This window comes from Ranitomeya imitator, chromosome 2 (assembly GCF_032444005.1).
Source record: "Ranitomeya imitator isolate aRanImi1 chromosome 2, aRanImi1.pri, whole genome shotgun sequence".
NCBI classification, from domain to species: domain Eukaryota; kingdom Metazoa; phylum Chordata; class Amphibia; order Anura; family Dendrobatidae; genus Ranitomeya; species Ranitomeya imitator.
This window is the reverse complement of record NC_091283.1, coordinates 842,665,262-842,679,858: the sequence shown is the minus strand read 5'-3', so window position 1 is coordinate 842,679,858 and position 14,597 is coordinate 842,665,262. Positions and strand designations below refer to the sequence as shown.

At 43.1% G+C, this 14,597-nt stretch overlaps 1 protein-coding gene across 1 annotated transcript in view; it reads right to left on the bottom strand.

Moving 5' to 3' along the window:
* The window catches only part of RBM20 (RNA binding motif protein 20), a 336,119-nt gene that overhangs the window by 90,616 nt on the left and 230,906 nt on the right, over positions 1–14,597 (bottom strand). The gene's annotated exons all lie outside the window — the stretch shown is intronic.

Here is a 14,597-nt window from a genome sequence, read left to right as displayed (position 1 = left end):
ATCTTCAGTTGATGGAACTATGTGGGGGGGTCTTGTTTTTTTGCCTTGATTCAATGTTTTTATTGATACCATTTTAGAATACAATGATATTGTGATTGTTTCTTATTGCATTTTTTGCAGTGTTGCATCTGCAAAAAAAACGCAATTCTGGGTGTTTGATTTACTGTTTTCTCATTATAGCGTTCACGGATCAGATTAATTAATTTTATATTTTGATTGACAATACGTTTACAGACATGGAGATACTGCATATGTGTTGTTTTTTTGTATTTGTTTATTTTTAATAGAGGGGAAAGGGGATGATTTAAACTTTTATTTCTGTTGATATTTTTACAAACTTTTTACTGTATTTTGTATTCCCTTTAGTTGACTTGAACTTGCGATCATCTGATTGTTTGTACCTTACACAGCAATATATTGCTGTATATAAGAAAAACCATGTGTGAATGGCACTGTCAAGAGATTGACAGCACAATTTAACAGGTTAACAACCATATCTAGCAGTCTTGTCCACATGCAGCTGAATAATACAGCCATTATCTGCTGGCAAAGATGCGGGCTCAGCCCGTAAGCTTGCATCAAGAAAGATGTCATGGGGTGTCACGGGTAAGTCAGATGCTACAGAAAGTCACTCTGCATCTGGCTGCAGACGGTCTCTGCATTTGGCATTGCAGACGCTTTCTTAATCCTTCTGAGTTTGGACCCAGTGGCAACCTCCCTCCGACTCTGACACACCTAGACTTGGGTGTTTATAGACTCCCAGTCTGCTTCAGGGAGTTGCTGGCGATATTCACATTTTGATCAGAAAAAATCAAGGGGTTGCTTACTGTAAAATACAGGTGTTCTGGAAAAAATGTAATGACAGTCTCAAGAAAAATCCGGCACACTGAGAGGTTCCAAGCCAAAATTAAAATTATTGCATTTTCCAAGCAAAAATTAGGTTTATTGCATCTTCATATTAAAGCCAATTCCGCACATAATGGATAGGTGAAATACATGATTCAGGTATCACAGTTCAACGTTTTGGCTAATTTATAAGCCTTTATCAAGAAATACCTAGAGGAGTGAGTTCGGGTGACCAAAAGTCCATGGTGATATTCACATTTTCCCATGTGAAGGCATGGAGCTATAGCAGTTTGCTTACTTCGTCTCTGGTGCTGTTGGAGGGTGTTTGGTGTTACCTCTCTGAGTCTGCTCAAGCTAAGTTCCTTCCCCCGTTTGTCTCCCTTCATGTCCTTAGTGTACAGTGTACAGTGGGGACTGACCAGTGCTATCCCTCCCCCTTCCCATTCAGGGCCTAGCTCTAGGGATATTCATGGCTTAGGTTCCTGCTTGGTGATTTGTGTGGAACCAACATAGGGTGGTAGGGGAGGCAGGGTGCTATTAGATCTGCCTAGGGGTCTCCACGACTTCTTTCCCTAGAGTTTGGGCTTCCTTTTCATCTTTCACTCGTTTTGCACTTAATCTTCTCACATTGTGCGTAACATTGGGATACCGCGACAGAGAGGGGCCAGAAGACCGCAGAGTCTGGTTTCACGAACTCCTGAACTGGTTAGAAGTGCTTCACTATCTTATTACGCAGTGCAGTTTTTTTCCTTGCTGGCAGTGCAAGGGTTAATCTGTTCAGTTGAAGCTCCTTGAGCTTTCCTACCTAGATTGTCTCAGCTGTTCAGTGTTGGCCAATCCCCTCTGTTACATATTCTCGCTTCTGGCACTTAGAAATTGCCAGTGTTAGTTCTTACTGCCTGGTTTGAAATTGAAGGTGAAGTTCGTGGTTTGAGTTGGCGTTTTGATATTTGTTCGGGAGATTGTTACTTGGAGGTTGTTTGTGTGCACATCCTTATCCTCTCCTATTTGGTTTCTGCCTCCTTTACCTCCCCTGTGTTCTACTGTGGTGAGTGTATTTTGTCTGATTGTTACGCATTTTCATTTATCCCTGTCAGTTTTCCCTTGTATATCTGTTTAGTGTTATAAACGCACTTTGGCTTTCTAGCTCCCTGAGTGGCGGAGAGGACAGATAAGGGTTGATATAGGAGCATAGCATGTCACGTGAACCCAGTGTCTCCATCTTCAGGAGTAATCTGGGGGACAGGGATAGACTAGGGTGCCCCTAGTTCTGGGAACTTGGTTAACGGCCAAGGCACTGCTTGATAACAGAGAGCTGATGTACAACATACCATTAGTTGATATGTCAGTAAGCAGTTAAAGAAGCTAAATTAAAGTTACTCAATGTTGGGACATCTTTCACTGAAAGACTGGCTTTATTAAGAGGTTTAAGGGATAAAGCCCTTGCATTCTTTGATGTCAGAGGGGCTCATTTGTTTGTCGTCACTATTCGATGTGTGTGGAGTGCGCTGCAGGCAATACATCTAACGCTGTCTCTTTACAGACTAATAGGAGGCGACTCAATAGTTATCTCTATATGAATTAGTAAATCAGTACGTCAGTGTTCAGAAATCTGATGTATACTGCTATAGAGTTTCTGCTGCACTATTGGAGATGTATAATCACCAATATATAAGGTATTTTAATTTATCACTAATATGATGATGATAATTATTCATATCATTGACGTGATATTAACTAATAATTCACTATTTCCTGAATACTATTAGTTATTTTATTAATATTCTCCCTAGAGAAGATAAATAATTTATGCTTGTTTTAAGCATTAGTAATATAGAGAGAAACTCCAAAATATTATTGATCACGGGAATGCTAATAATGCTTGATTCTATGGATGTTAATATCTTTATTATGCATAAAAAGGAGTAGATGGGATGTTCTGTTCTGCCACGTTCGTGGATGTCCCGATGAAGAAGCTGTATGCTTTGATACGCATTGGCATACTGAATTGGCATCCTCCATTCTTTCAAGGCAGCGCAGAACAACCCATCTGCTCCTTCTTTCTTTACATTCATATCTTCATGTGTCTGTGCTTTTAAGTGGATTTATGCACACAGCTGAATCAGGTGAGCATATTTTGTGCACTTCTGTCTATATTGCTACCCAGATAAGACCCTATTTGGGTTATGCGCTTTGTCTTCTTCCAGTTTTTTCCTTCTAATATCTTTTTTATATCATGCACCCTATCACCAAGGAACCATTATGTATGATCACATTGACTCATTTTTCTAGAGAGCTAAATATGTGAATAAAGGACCCCCTTGTTCACAAAAGTCGAAGTTCCTGAAAAGGAACAACCCACTAATAAGATTATTTTGGCATATACTTTGGATAGATATCTCAAGTTGGAATACACTTGGAAGTTTGAGTGAAGAATTTGGGAATTGGCCAATTACACAATTATACAATTTGGCCCTCGGACACATCTGCTCTTGACCTAATGGCAGCTGCCTTATCCTGACTTCAGGACTAGGTGTAAACAGATCATTGTACAGATCTCTGTACTACATAAATCAAACTTAAGCCATCTTTTTTTGGGTAGTGCAGAGCATCCATTGCCCAAATGCCAATAATCGCCTTCTTCTATATCCACTACTAGTCAGATAAAGTTGCAATCAAAATTATTCAATCCCCATTGCAAATTTGGTTTATTATAAAAATTTACAAATTTTCTGCTCTTTGTAATAAAACAATGAATCAAGAAAAATTTAATTCACTAAAACTAATATAACAAGTAGTTTATGTAAGTACAATACAAAATACCAATTCTACAGTATTAGCCATCCCTTGATGAGAAGTGTCTTTACTATTTAGTAGAGCCTGTCTGCTACAACCTGCTGCAGATGTGATGCATAGCCAGACACCAGCTTCTGGCAGTGTTCCTGAGGAATCCTAGCCCACTCCTCATGGGCAATGGCCTCCAGGTCACACATTTTTTTTGACAACTCAAGAATATTAAAGAATCAAGATCCTTGCCTTACACAAACAAAGAAAAGGATACAAAATGGCATTGGATGTTCCCAGAAATACAGCTGTAAGCATAGTTTTCAAGTTCAAAGTTGAAAGAACACTATCTACACTGCCTGAACGTGGCAGAAAGAAGAAGCTGTCACCAGCTGCCACTAGATTGATGAGGAGGCAGGTGCTCAAAAACCCTTGAACGACAGCAAAAGATCTGTATCAAGATTTGATGACAGCAGGCTGTGAGGTGTCAGTTTGCTTAGTGAGGTATATACTGTACTAAACAGTAAAAGTCTCCATGCCTGACCTCCAAGATGTCACTTCTGTTGACCCAAAAGCACATGAAACGTTTGTTCCAATATACTCAAAACCATAGTTCTGGGATTCAGTTCTGTAGAGCAATGAAACAAAACTTAAATGTTTTGATCCTAAGGGTCAACAATATGTCTAGAGGTGGAAGAATGAAACATACACTGAAATGAACCCTCTGCCTACAGTGAAGCATGGTGGGGGCTCTGATGTCTACAATTAATTATAAGAGTCCAAGAAGTCAAAGGCAGCACACCATTGCAAATGAGTTCAAAATGTGTTCAAGTTTATTAGCCCATCATGGCGACATTTCAGCTCATGGAGAGCCTTTCTCAAGCCCTTGACTTCTTGGACTCTCATTATCATTATAAGGTTTGGTACATGCCTGAGGGTCTTTGCACCCAGAATTTGTTTTTTTTCTGTGCTGCTCTCACTTTTTGCTATAGTTTACAATGAATTATAGCTATAGCTCGATATTTAATGACAGTGGCTCAGTGATGCCGACAGTGAAACATGATGGGGGATCGGCAATATCTACCGTGAAGCATGGTGGTAGTTCAGTGATGTCTACAGCGAAGCATGGCCATAGTTCAATGATTCATGACTCGGTGATGCCTATAGTAAAGCATAGCAATGTGTAAGTAATATCTAGAGTGAAGCATGACGATGGGTCAATCATTCATGACGATGGCTTGGTGATAAATACATTGAAATATGATGGGGGCTCAGTGAGGATTTGCTACTTCTGACACTGAAATTCTGAAGCATTTGGAAAAGCAGAGGGGATTTAATAAAATATCAGGAAATTATAGAAAAAAACACCATGCCTTCTGTGAGAAAGCTGAATATTGGGCATCCTGAGAACTTTCAAGAGGACAATAATCGCAAGCAAATCTCAGTCCACCAAAGCTTGGTTTCAGAGGAAGTCCTGTAAGATTGTGTAGTGGCCATCACAGTCACCTGAATTGAACCACATAAACATTTAGATAGGATTTGAAGAAGCCAGTTGCAGCAAGCAAACCCGAGGATATTAGTGATCTGGAGGCCATTGCCCATGATGAATGGGCTGAGATTCCTCAGGTATGCTGCCAGAAGCTAGTATGTGGCTATCAATCATGTTTGCAGGAGATCATAACAGCAAAAGGGTCTCTACTACGTACTAAAGACTCTTATCATGCAGTTATAAAGGAGTGGAAAAATTGCCACACTCCTACTTGAAGATTTGATGGTTGTATAATGCATTGATATGTTTTGAAATGTTGATTTATCTATTTTGTGGCCAGTCACAGTGAGTTAGCAGCACACCTGGTTAATAATTGGGGAATGGGGACAAGGAGAGCGAATGCATAAATATGTACTATAATTTGCAGTGGTGTACACCTGTGTGAATTTGTGCATTCATGACTGTCAATCTCCCAGTGTTAATAGTTGGGGACCAGCCAAGGATGGGAAGAGCTACATGGGCACACAGGAAAGCAATATCCTGTTCGTAAGCAGATAATTTCAGAACAACAGACCTATGGTCCAGCTGATTGCCGACATGCATAGTGACGGTGTTGCGTGCAAGAGGGAAGGCCACAGTATGTCAGATAGTAAGTTCTAAAGAAAAGCAAAGATTAAATGGCAGCAGTATTTTGGATCTCAGGAAGACAAAAGGGGAGGACGAGGTCCTTAGCCCAGGTCAGGAGGCCTACTTGAAGGGGTGAAACATCGCTAAATGGTACGGAACTTCGCTCAGGAGTAGATCAGTGGGACAAGGTCCTTAGGAGGACTAAGCTGAAGTAAGGATTGTTAACAAATAAGCAAACGATCATCTAGAGAAGAAGCTAGAGTGTCGCCATACCGGGACACCAGTTCTCCTATGGACAGCTGAAGATGCAATGCCATAGCACAAAGCATGTGGCCCTTATTAAATGGACTTTGAGAGTACTAGTACTACTTTGAGTTGTACCGACGCACCTCAGCCAGAGAGGTCCTCACAAATAAATCGGGAGCTGAGAATAGCTATGAGGGGCTGTGCAACACGCCTCAACTTGTGTGGTCTTCACATGGGAAGATGGAACTTCTCATAATGGTTTTTTGGACTGTTGCAACTTGTAACAAAAGTAATTTACCGCTACATGCAACTGTACTGTTCCTGTCATTGCATAATGCAGAATAAGCAGTCATGAAGTGCTGTGGCTGCTGTCTAGTGTATATACTTCTCATTAAGACTTTGTTCTCCCTCATGCATCTCTACCCCATTTTTCTGTACTGTGGCGGGGCGCAAATGACGCCCCTCTCGCTCATGACTACCGCCCTGCACCATGTTACGCATTGAGTAAATAATTCTTAGACTGCAGCAGTCAGAAATACTGATTTTCTCTGATGCATTTGAAGAACTGACTTATTACCGTATATTAGTTGTGTTCAGTTGTTTGCGTTGTTCTTGGTTTATTGTAAAGCACAAAAATTTGTATATTTTGCTAATAAACAGAATTTGAAATGGGAGTTGAATAATTTTGATTGCAAATGTATGTTCATTTTAGGCTACGTTCCACTTTTACTGAATTTTTGATATTGCAGAATTTCTGCACCTAGAATTTAATTTAGGTTACTTACATTTTTATTCAATTTTTGACGCTGTGTTTTTTGTCTCTTGTTGGTGTGTCATGCTTTAACCCCTTAGTGGCAGGGCCATTTTTTTTAAATCTGACCAGTGTCACTTTATGTGGTAATAACTCTAGAACGCAGAACGAAGTGTTTTTTTTCGTGACACATTGTACTTTATGTTAATGGTAAATTTATGTTGACATTTTCTTCGCTTATTTATAAAAGTATCAGAAATTTGACGAAGTTCTAAAAATTGGCAATTTTCAACCTTTAAATGATTATCCCTTTATTCCAGATAGCCCACATAAAATATTCATTAACCCCTTTCTTTTATTGGACGTAATAGTGCGTCCGATGGCAGCACCCCCGCTTTGACGTGGGCTCCAGCGGTGACCCCGCATCAAAGCCGGGACATGTCAGCTGTTTTGAACAGCTAACATTTGCTCGCAATAGGCGTGGGCGGATTGCAAGTCCTAGTTAAATGCTGATGTCATACTCTAACAACAGCATTTAACAAGCACATCCGGCCGGAAATGTGCGCACCGGCGACCCCCGTCACATGATCGGGGGTCGTCGGTGCATCTGCATGACAACCAGAGGTCTTCTAGAGACCTCTATGGTTCTTGATGCCGGATTGCTATGAGCACCACCCTGTGGTAGGGCCTCATAGCAATGCAGTAATTCTGCTATGTAGCAGAGCCGATCAAGTTGTGGCAGCTACTAGCCTCCCATGGAGGCTATTGAAGCATGCCAAAATTAAAAAAAAAAAATTGATAGATTGGACAATTCTGAACCATTCCCAGTGACTACCTCTTGAAGCTCATCAAGAGAATGCCAAGAGTGTGCAAAGCAGTCATCAAAGCAAAAGGTGGCTACTTTGAAGAACCTAGAATCTATATATATAATTGTCTAAGGGTTTTTCCATCTGTCTGTCTGTCTGTCCTGGAAATCCCGCGTCTCTGATTGGTCGAGGCCTGGCGGCCTCGACCAATCAGCGACGGGCACAGCGACGATGCTGTCATAAAGGATGTAGAAATCCCACGTTTCTGATTCAGCTACAGGCACAGTATCGACGTAGATGTCATAATGGTTGCCATGGTGACGATGATGTCATAAAGGTTGCCTCGACCAATCAGCGACGGGCACAGTCTGCCGCAAATTCTGGAATCATCATTGTCCATATACTACGGGGACATGCATATTCTAGAATACCCGATGCGTTTGAATCGGGCCACAATCTAGTCTAGTATAAGACATAACAAGAAAATGTGAAACAACTGAAATTAAGTATATAATTCCACATGTGTTAATTCATAGTTTTGATGCCTTCAGTGTGAATGTACAATTTTCATAGTCTTTAAAATACCGAGATATCTTTAAACGAAAAGGTGTGTCCAAACTTTTGGTCTGTACTGTGTGTGTGTGTATATATATCTATATATATATCTATATATATATCTATAGATATATCTATATCTATAGATATCTATAGATATCTATATATATATAATTGTCTAAGGGTTTTTCCGTCTGTCTGTCTGTCCTGGAAATCCCGCGTCTCTGATTGGTCGAGGCCTGGCGGCCTCGACCAATCAGCGACGGGCACAGCGACAATGATGTCATAAAGGACGTAGACATCCCGCGCCTGATTGGTCGAGGCCGCCAGGCCTCGACCAATCAGCAACAGGCACAGCGACGATGATGTCATAAAGGACGTAGAAATCCTACGTTTCTGATTCAGCGACGGGCACAGTATCGACGTAGATGTCATAATGATTGCCATGGCGACGATGATGTCATAAAGGTTGCCTCGACCAATCAGCGACGGGCACAGTCTGCCACGAATTCTGGAATCCTCATTGTCCATATACTACGGGGACATGCATATTCTAGAATACCCGATGCGTTAGAATCGGGCCACAATCTAGTGTATATATATATATATATATATATACATAAATACATATATATATATATATATATATATATATATATATATACACATACTAGATGGTGGCCCAATTCTAACGCATCGGGTATTCTAGAATATGCATGTTCACGTAGTATATTGCACAGCCCACGTAGTATATTGCCCAGCCACGTCGTAGTATATTGCCCAACCACGTAGTATATTGCACTGCCCACGTAGTATATTGCCCAGCCACATACTATATTGCCCAGCTGTGTAGTATATTGCCCAGTCACGTAGTACATTGCCCAGTCACGTAGTATATTGCCCAGCCACGTAGTATATTGCCCAGCCACGTAGTATATTGCCCAGCCACGTAGTATATTGCCCAGCCACGTAGTATATTGCCCAGCCACGTAGTATATTGCCCAGCCATATAGTATATTGCCCAGTCACGTAGTATATTGCCCAGCCACGTAGTATATTGCCCAGTCACGTAATATATTGCCCAGTCACGTAGTATATTGCCCAGCCATATAGTATATTGCCCAGTCACGTAGTATATTGCCCAGCCACATAGTATATTGCCCAGCTGTATAGTATATTGCCCAGTCACGTAGTATATTGCCCAGTCACATAGTATATTGCCCAGTCACGTAGTATATTGCCCAGCCACGTAGTATATTGCCCAGCCACGTAGTATATTGCCCAGCCACGTAGTATATTGCCCAGCCATATAGTATATTGCCCAGTCACGTAGTATATTGCCCAGCCACGTAGTATATTGCCCAGTCACATAGTATATTGCCCAGTCACGTATTTGTTATGGACCTGGTGGTTAGGAACACCCGGCACGACCTGATAGTTAAACTCACACAGGACAAGCTCTGGGATGTGGGAGCTCTGCTGACCGCAACCCCTAATCTTATCACACAACTAAAAATAGCCGTGGAGCGTTCCTGACTCTCCCTAGACACCTCTTCACAGCCTAAGAGCTAGCTAGCCCTAGAGATAGAAAATAAAGCCTACCTTGCCTCAGAGAAATTCCCCAAAGGAAAAGGCAGCCCCCCACATATATTGACTGTGAGTAAAGATGAAAGTCACAAACGCAGAAATGAAAAAGGTTTCAGCAAAGGGAGGCCAGACTTACTAAACAGACAGAGGATAGGAAAGGTATCTTTGCGGTCAGCACAAAAAACTACAAAAGACCACGCAGAGTGTGCAAAAAGACATCCGCACCGACTAACGGTGCGGAGATGCCACTCTGCATCCCAGAGCTTCCAGCTAGCAAGGCAAAATCATAATATGCAGCTGGACAAGGAAACAATGAACAAATAATAACAAGCAGGAACTTAGCTTCTGCTGGAGTAGACAGGTCACCAGCAAGATCCAAGAGCGAACTGAACCAATGCAGGAACATTGACAGCTGGCATGGAGTAACGATCTGAGTGGAGTTAAATAGAGCAGCCAACCAAAGGATAAACCACGTCACCTGTGGAAGGAACCTCAGAAGCAGCAGCTCCACTCACAGCCACCAGAGGGAGTCCATGGACAGAACTCGCCGAAGTACCATTCACGACCACAGGAGGGAGTTCGACAACAGAATTCACAACAGTACCCCCCCCCCTTGAGGAGGGATCACCGAACCCTCACCAGAGCCCCCAGGCCGATCAGGATGAGCCAAATGAAAGGCACGAACTAGATCGGCAGCATGAACATCAGAGGCAAAAACCCAGGAATTATCTTCCTGACCATAACCCTTCCACTTGACCAGGTACTGGAGTTTCCGTCTCGAAACACGAGAATCCAAAATCTTCTCCACCACATACTCCAACTCCCCCTCAACCAACACCGAGGCAGGAGGATCAACGGAGGGAACCATAGGCACCACGTATCTCCGCAACAATGACCTATGGAACACATTATGGATGGCAAAAGAAGCTGGAAGGTCCAAACGAAATGACACAGGATTAAGAACTTCAGAAATCTTATATGGCCCAATGAAACGAGGCTTAAACTTAGGAGAGGAAACCTTCATAGGAACATGATGAGATGACAACCAAACCAAATCCCCAACACGAAGTCGGGGACCAACACAGCGCCGGTGGTTAGCGAAACGTTGAGCCTTATCCTGGGACAATGTCAAATTGTCCACCACATGAGTCCAAATCTGCTGCAACCTGTCCACCACAGTATCCACACCAGGACAGTCCGAAGGCTCAACCTGCCCTGAAGAGAAACGAGGATGGAAACCAGAATTACAGAAAAAAGGGGAAACCAAAGTAGCCGAGCTGGCCTGATTAATAAGGGCGAACTCAGCCAAAGGCAAGAAGGACATCCAATCATCCTGATCAGCAGAAACAAAGCATCTCAGATATGTTTCCAAAGTCTGATTAGTTCGTTCGGTTTGGCCATTAGTCTGAGGATGGAAAGCCGAAGAAAAAGACAAATCAATGCCCATCTTAGCACAAAAGGACCGCCAAAACCTCGAAACAAACTGGGAACCTCTGTCCGAGACGATGTTCTCCAGAATGCCATGCAAACAAACCACATGCTGGAAAAACAATGGCACCAAATCAGAGGAGGAAGGCAATTTAGACAAGGGTACCAAATGGACCATCTTAGAGAAGCGATCACAAACCACCCAAATGACCGACATCCTTTGAGAAACAGGGAGATCAGAAATAAAATCCATGGAAATATGCGTCCAGGGCCTCTTCGGGACCGGCAAGGGCAAAAGCAACCCACTGGCACGAGAACAGCAGGGCTTAGCCCGAGCACAAGTCCCATAGGACTGCACAAAAGAACGCACATCCCGTGACAAAGAAGGCCACCAAAAGGATCTAGCCACCAAATCTCTGGTACCAAAGATTCCAGGATGACCAGCCAACACCGAACAATGAACCTCAGAGATAACTCTACTAGTCCATCTATCAGGGACAAACAGTTTCTCCGTTGGACAACGGTCAGGTCTATCAGCCTGAAACTTCTGCAGCACGCACCGCAAATCAGGGGAGATGGCAGACAAAATTACCCCCTCATTAAGAATACCCGCCGGCTCCGGAACACCCGGAGAGTCAGGCACAAAACTCCTTGACAGGGCATCAGCCTTCACATTCTTAGATCCCGGAAGGTATGAAACCACAAAATCAAAACGGGAGAAAAAGAGCGACCATCGAGCCTTCTAGGATTCAACCGTTTGGCAGACTCGAGATAAGTCAAATTCTTGTGATCCGTCAAGACCACCACGCGATGTTTAGCTCCTTCAAGCCAATGTCGCCTCTCCTCGAATGCCCACTTCATGGCCAACAACTCTCGATTGCCAACATCATAATTGCGCTCAGCAGGCGAGAATTTTCTAGAAAAGAAGGCACATGGGTTCATCACCGAGCCATCAGAACTTCTTTGCGACAAAACAGCCCCTGCTCCAATCTCAGAAGCATCAACCTCGACCTGAAACGGGAGCGAAATATCTGGCTGGCACAACACAAGGGCAGAAGAAAAACGACGCTTCAACTCCTGAAAAGCCTCTACAGCCGCAGAGGACCAATTGACCACATCAGCAACTTTCTTGGTCAAATCAGTCAACGGTTTAGCAATACTAGAAAAATTAGCGATGAAGCGACGGTAAAAATTAGCAAAGCCCAGAAACTTCTGCAAGCTCTTCACAGATGTCGGCTGAGTCCAATCGTAAATGGCCTGAACTTTAACAGGGTCCATCTCGATAGTAGAAGGGGAAAAAATGAAACCCAAAAATGAAACCTTCTGAACTCCAAAGAGACACTTTGACCCCTTCACAAACAAGGAATTCGCACGAAGGACCTGGAACACCATTCTGACCTGCTTCACATGAGACTCCCAATCATCCGAAAAGACCAAAATGTCATCCAAATATACAATCATGAATCTATCCAGGTACTCTCGGAAGATGTCATGCATAAAGGACTGAAACACAGATGGAGCATTAGAAAGCCCGAATGGCATAACCAGGTACTCAAAATGGCCCTCGGGCGTATTAAATGCTGTTTTTCATTCATCGCCCTGTTTAATTCGCACAAGATTATACACCCCTCGAAGATCTATCTTGGTGAACCAACTAGCCCCCTTAATCCGAGCAAACAAATCAGACAGCAGCGGCAAAGGATACTGAAATTTGACTGTGATCTTATTAAGAAGGCGGTAATCAATACAAGGTCTCAAAGAGCCATCCTTTTTGGCCACAAAAAAGAACCCTGCTCCCAATGGTGACGACGACGGGCGAATATGACCCTTCTCCAAGGATTCCTTTATGTAACTCCGCATAGCGGCGTGCTCTGGCACAGATAAATTAAACAGTCGGCCTTTAGGAAACTTACTACCAGGAATCAAATTAATAGCACAATCGCAATCCGTATGAGGAGGTAGGGCACCGGATTTGGGCTCTACAAATACATCCCGGTAATCTGACAAAAACTCAGGGACCTCAGAAGGAGTGGAAGGCGAAATTGACAACAATGGAACATCACCATGTACCCCGTGACAACCCCAGCCGGACCCAGACATAGATTTCCAATCCAACACTGGATTATGGACCTGTAGCCATGGCAACCCCAAAACGACCACATCATGCAGATTATGCAACACCAAAAAGCGAATATCCTCCTGATGTGCAGGAGCCATGCACATGGTCAATTGGGTCCAGTACTGAGGCTTATTCTTGGCCAAAGGCGTAGCATCAATTCCTCTCAATGGAATAGGATACTGCAAGGGCTCCAAGAAAAAACCACAGCGCCTGGCAAACTCCAAGTCCATCAAATTCAGGGCAGCGCCTGAATCCACAATTGCCATAACAGAATAGGACGACAGAGAGCAAATCAGAGTAACGGACAAAAGAAATTTAGACTGCACCGTACCAATGGTGGCAGACCTAGCGAACCGCTTAGTGCGCTTAGGACAATCGGAGATAGCATGAGTGGATTCACCACAGTAAAAACACAGCCCATTCCGACGTCTGTGTTCTTGCCGTTCAGCTCTGGTCAAAGTCCTATCACATTGCATAGGCTCAGGCCTATGCTCAGAGAATACCGCCAAATGGTGCACAGCTTTGTGCTCACGCAAGCGCCGATCGATCTGAATGGCCAAGGACATAGACTCATTCAGACCAGCAGGCGTGGGAAATCCCACCATGACATCCTTAAGGGCTTCAGAAAGACCCTTTCTGAAAATTGCTGCCAGGGCACATTCATTCCACTGAGTGAGTACAGACCACTTCCTAAACTTATGACAATACAGCTCTACCTCATCCTGACACTGACACAGAGCCAGCAAGATTTTCTCTGCCTGATCCACTGAATTAGGTTCATCATAAAGCAATCCGAGCGCCAGAAAAAACGCATCAACATCACGCAATGCCGGATCTCCTGGCGCAAGGGAAAATGCCCAGTCTTGAGGATCGCCACGTAACAAAGAAATAATGATTTTCACTTGTTGAACAGGGTCACCTGAGGAGCGAGATTTCAAAGCAAGAAACAATTTACAATTATTTTTGAAATTCAGAAACTTAGATCTATCCCCAAAAAACAAATCAGGAATTGGAATCCTAGGCTCTAACATAGGATTCTGAACCACAAAATCTTGAATGTTTTGTACCCTTGCAGTGAGATTATCCATACAAGAGGACAGACCTTGAATGTCCATATCTACACCTGTATCCTGAACCACCCAGAGGTTAAGGGGAAAAGAGAGACAAAACACACTGCAAAGAAAAAAAAATGGTCTCAGCACTTCTCTTATCCCTCTATTGAGATGCATTACTACTTCTGGCCACCTGTACTGTTATGTCCTGGTGGTAAGGACAATAATGGACCTGGTGGTTAAGAGCACACGGAATGACCTGATAGTTACTAATAATATAGGACGAGCTCTGAGACGTGGGAACTCT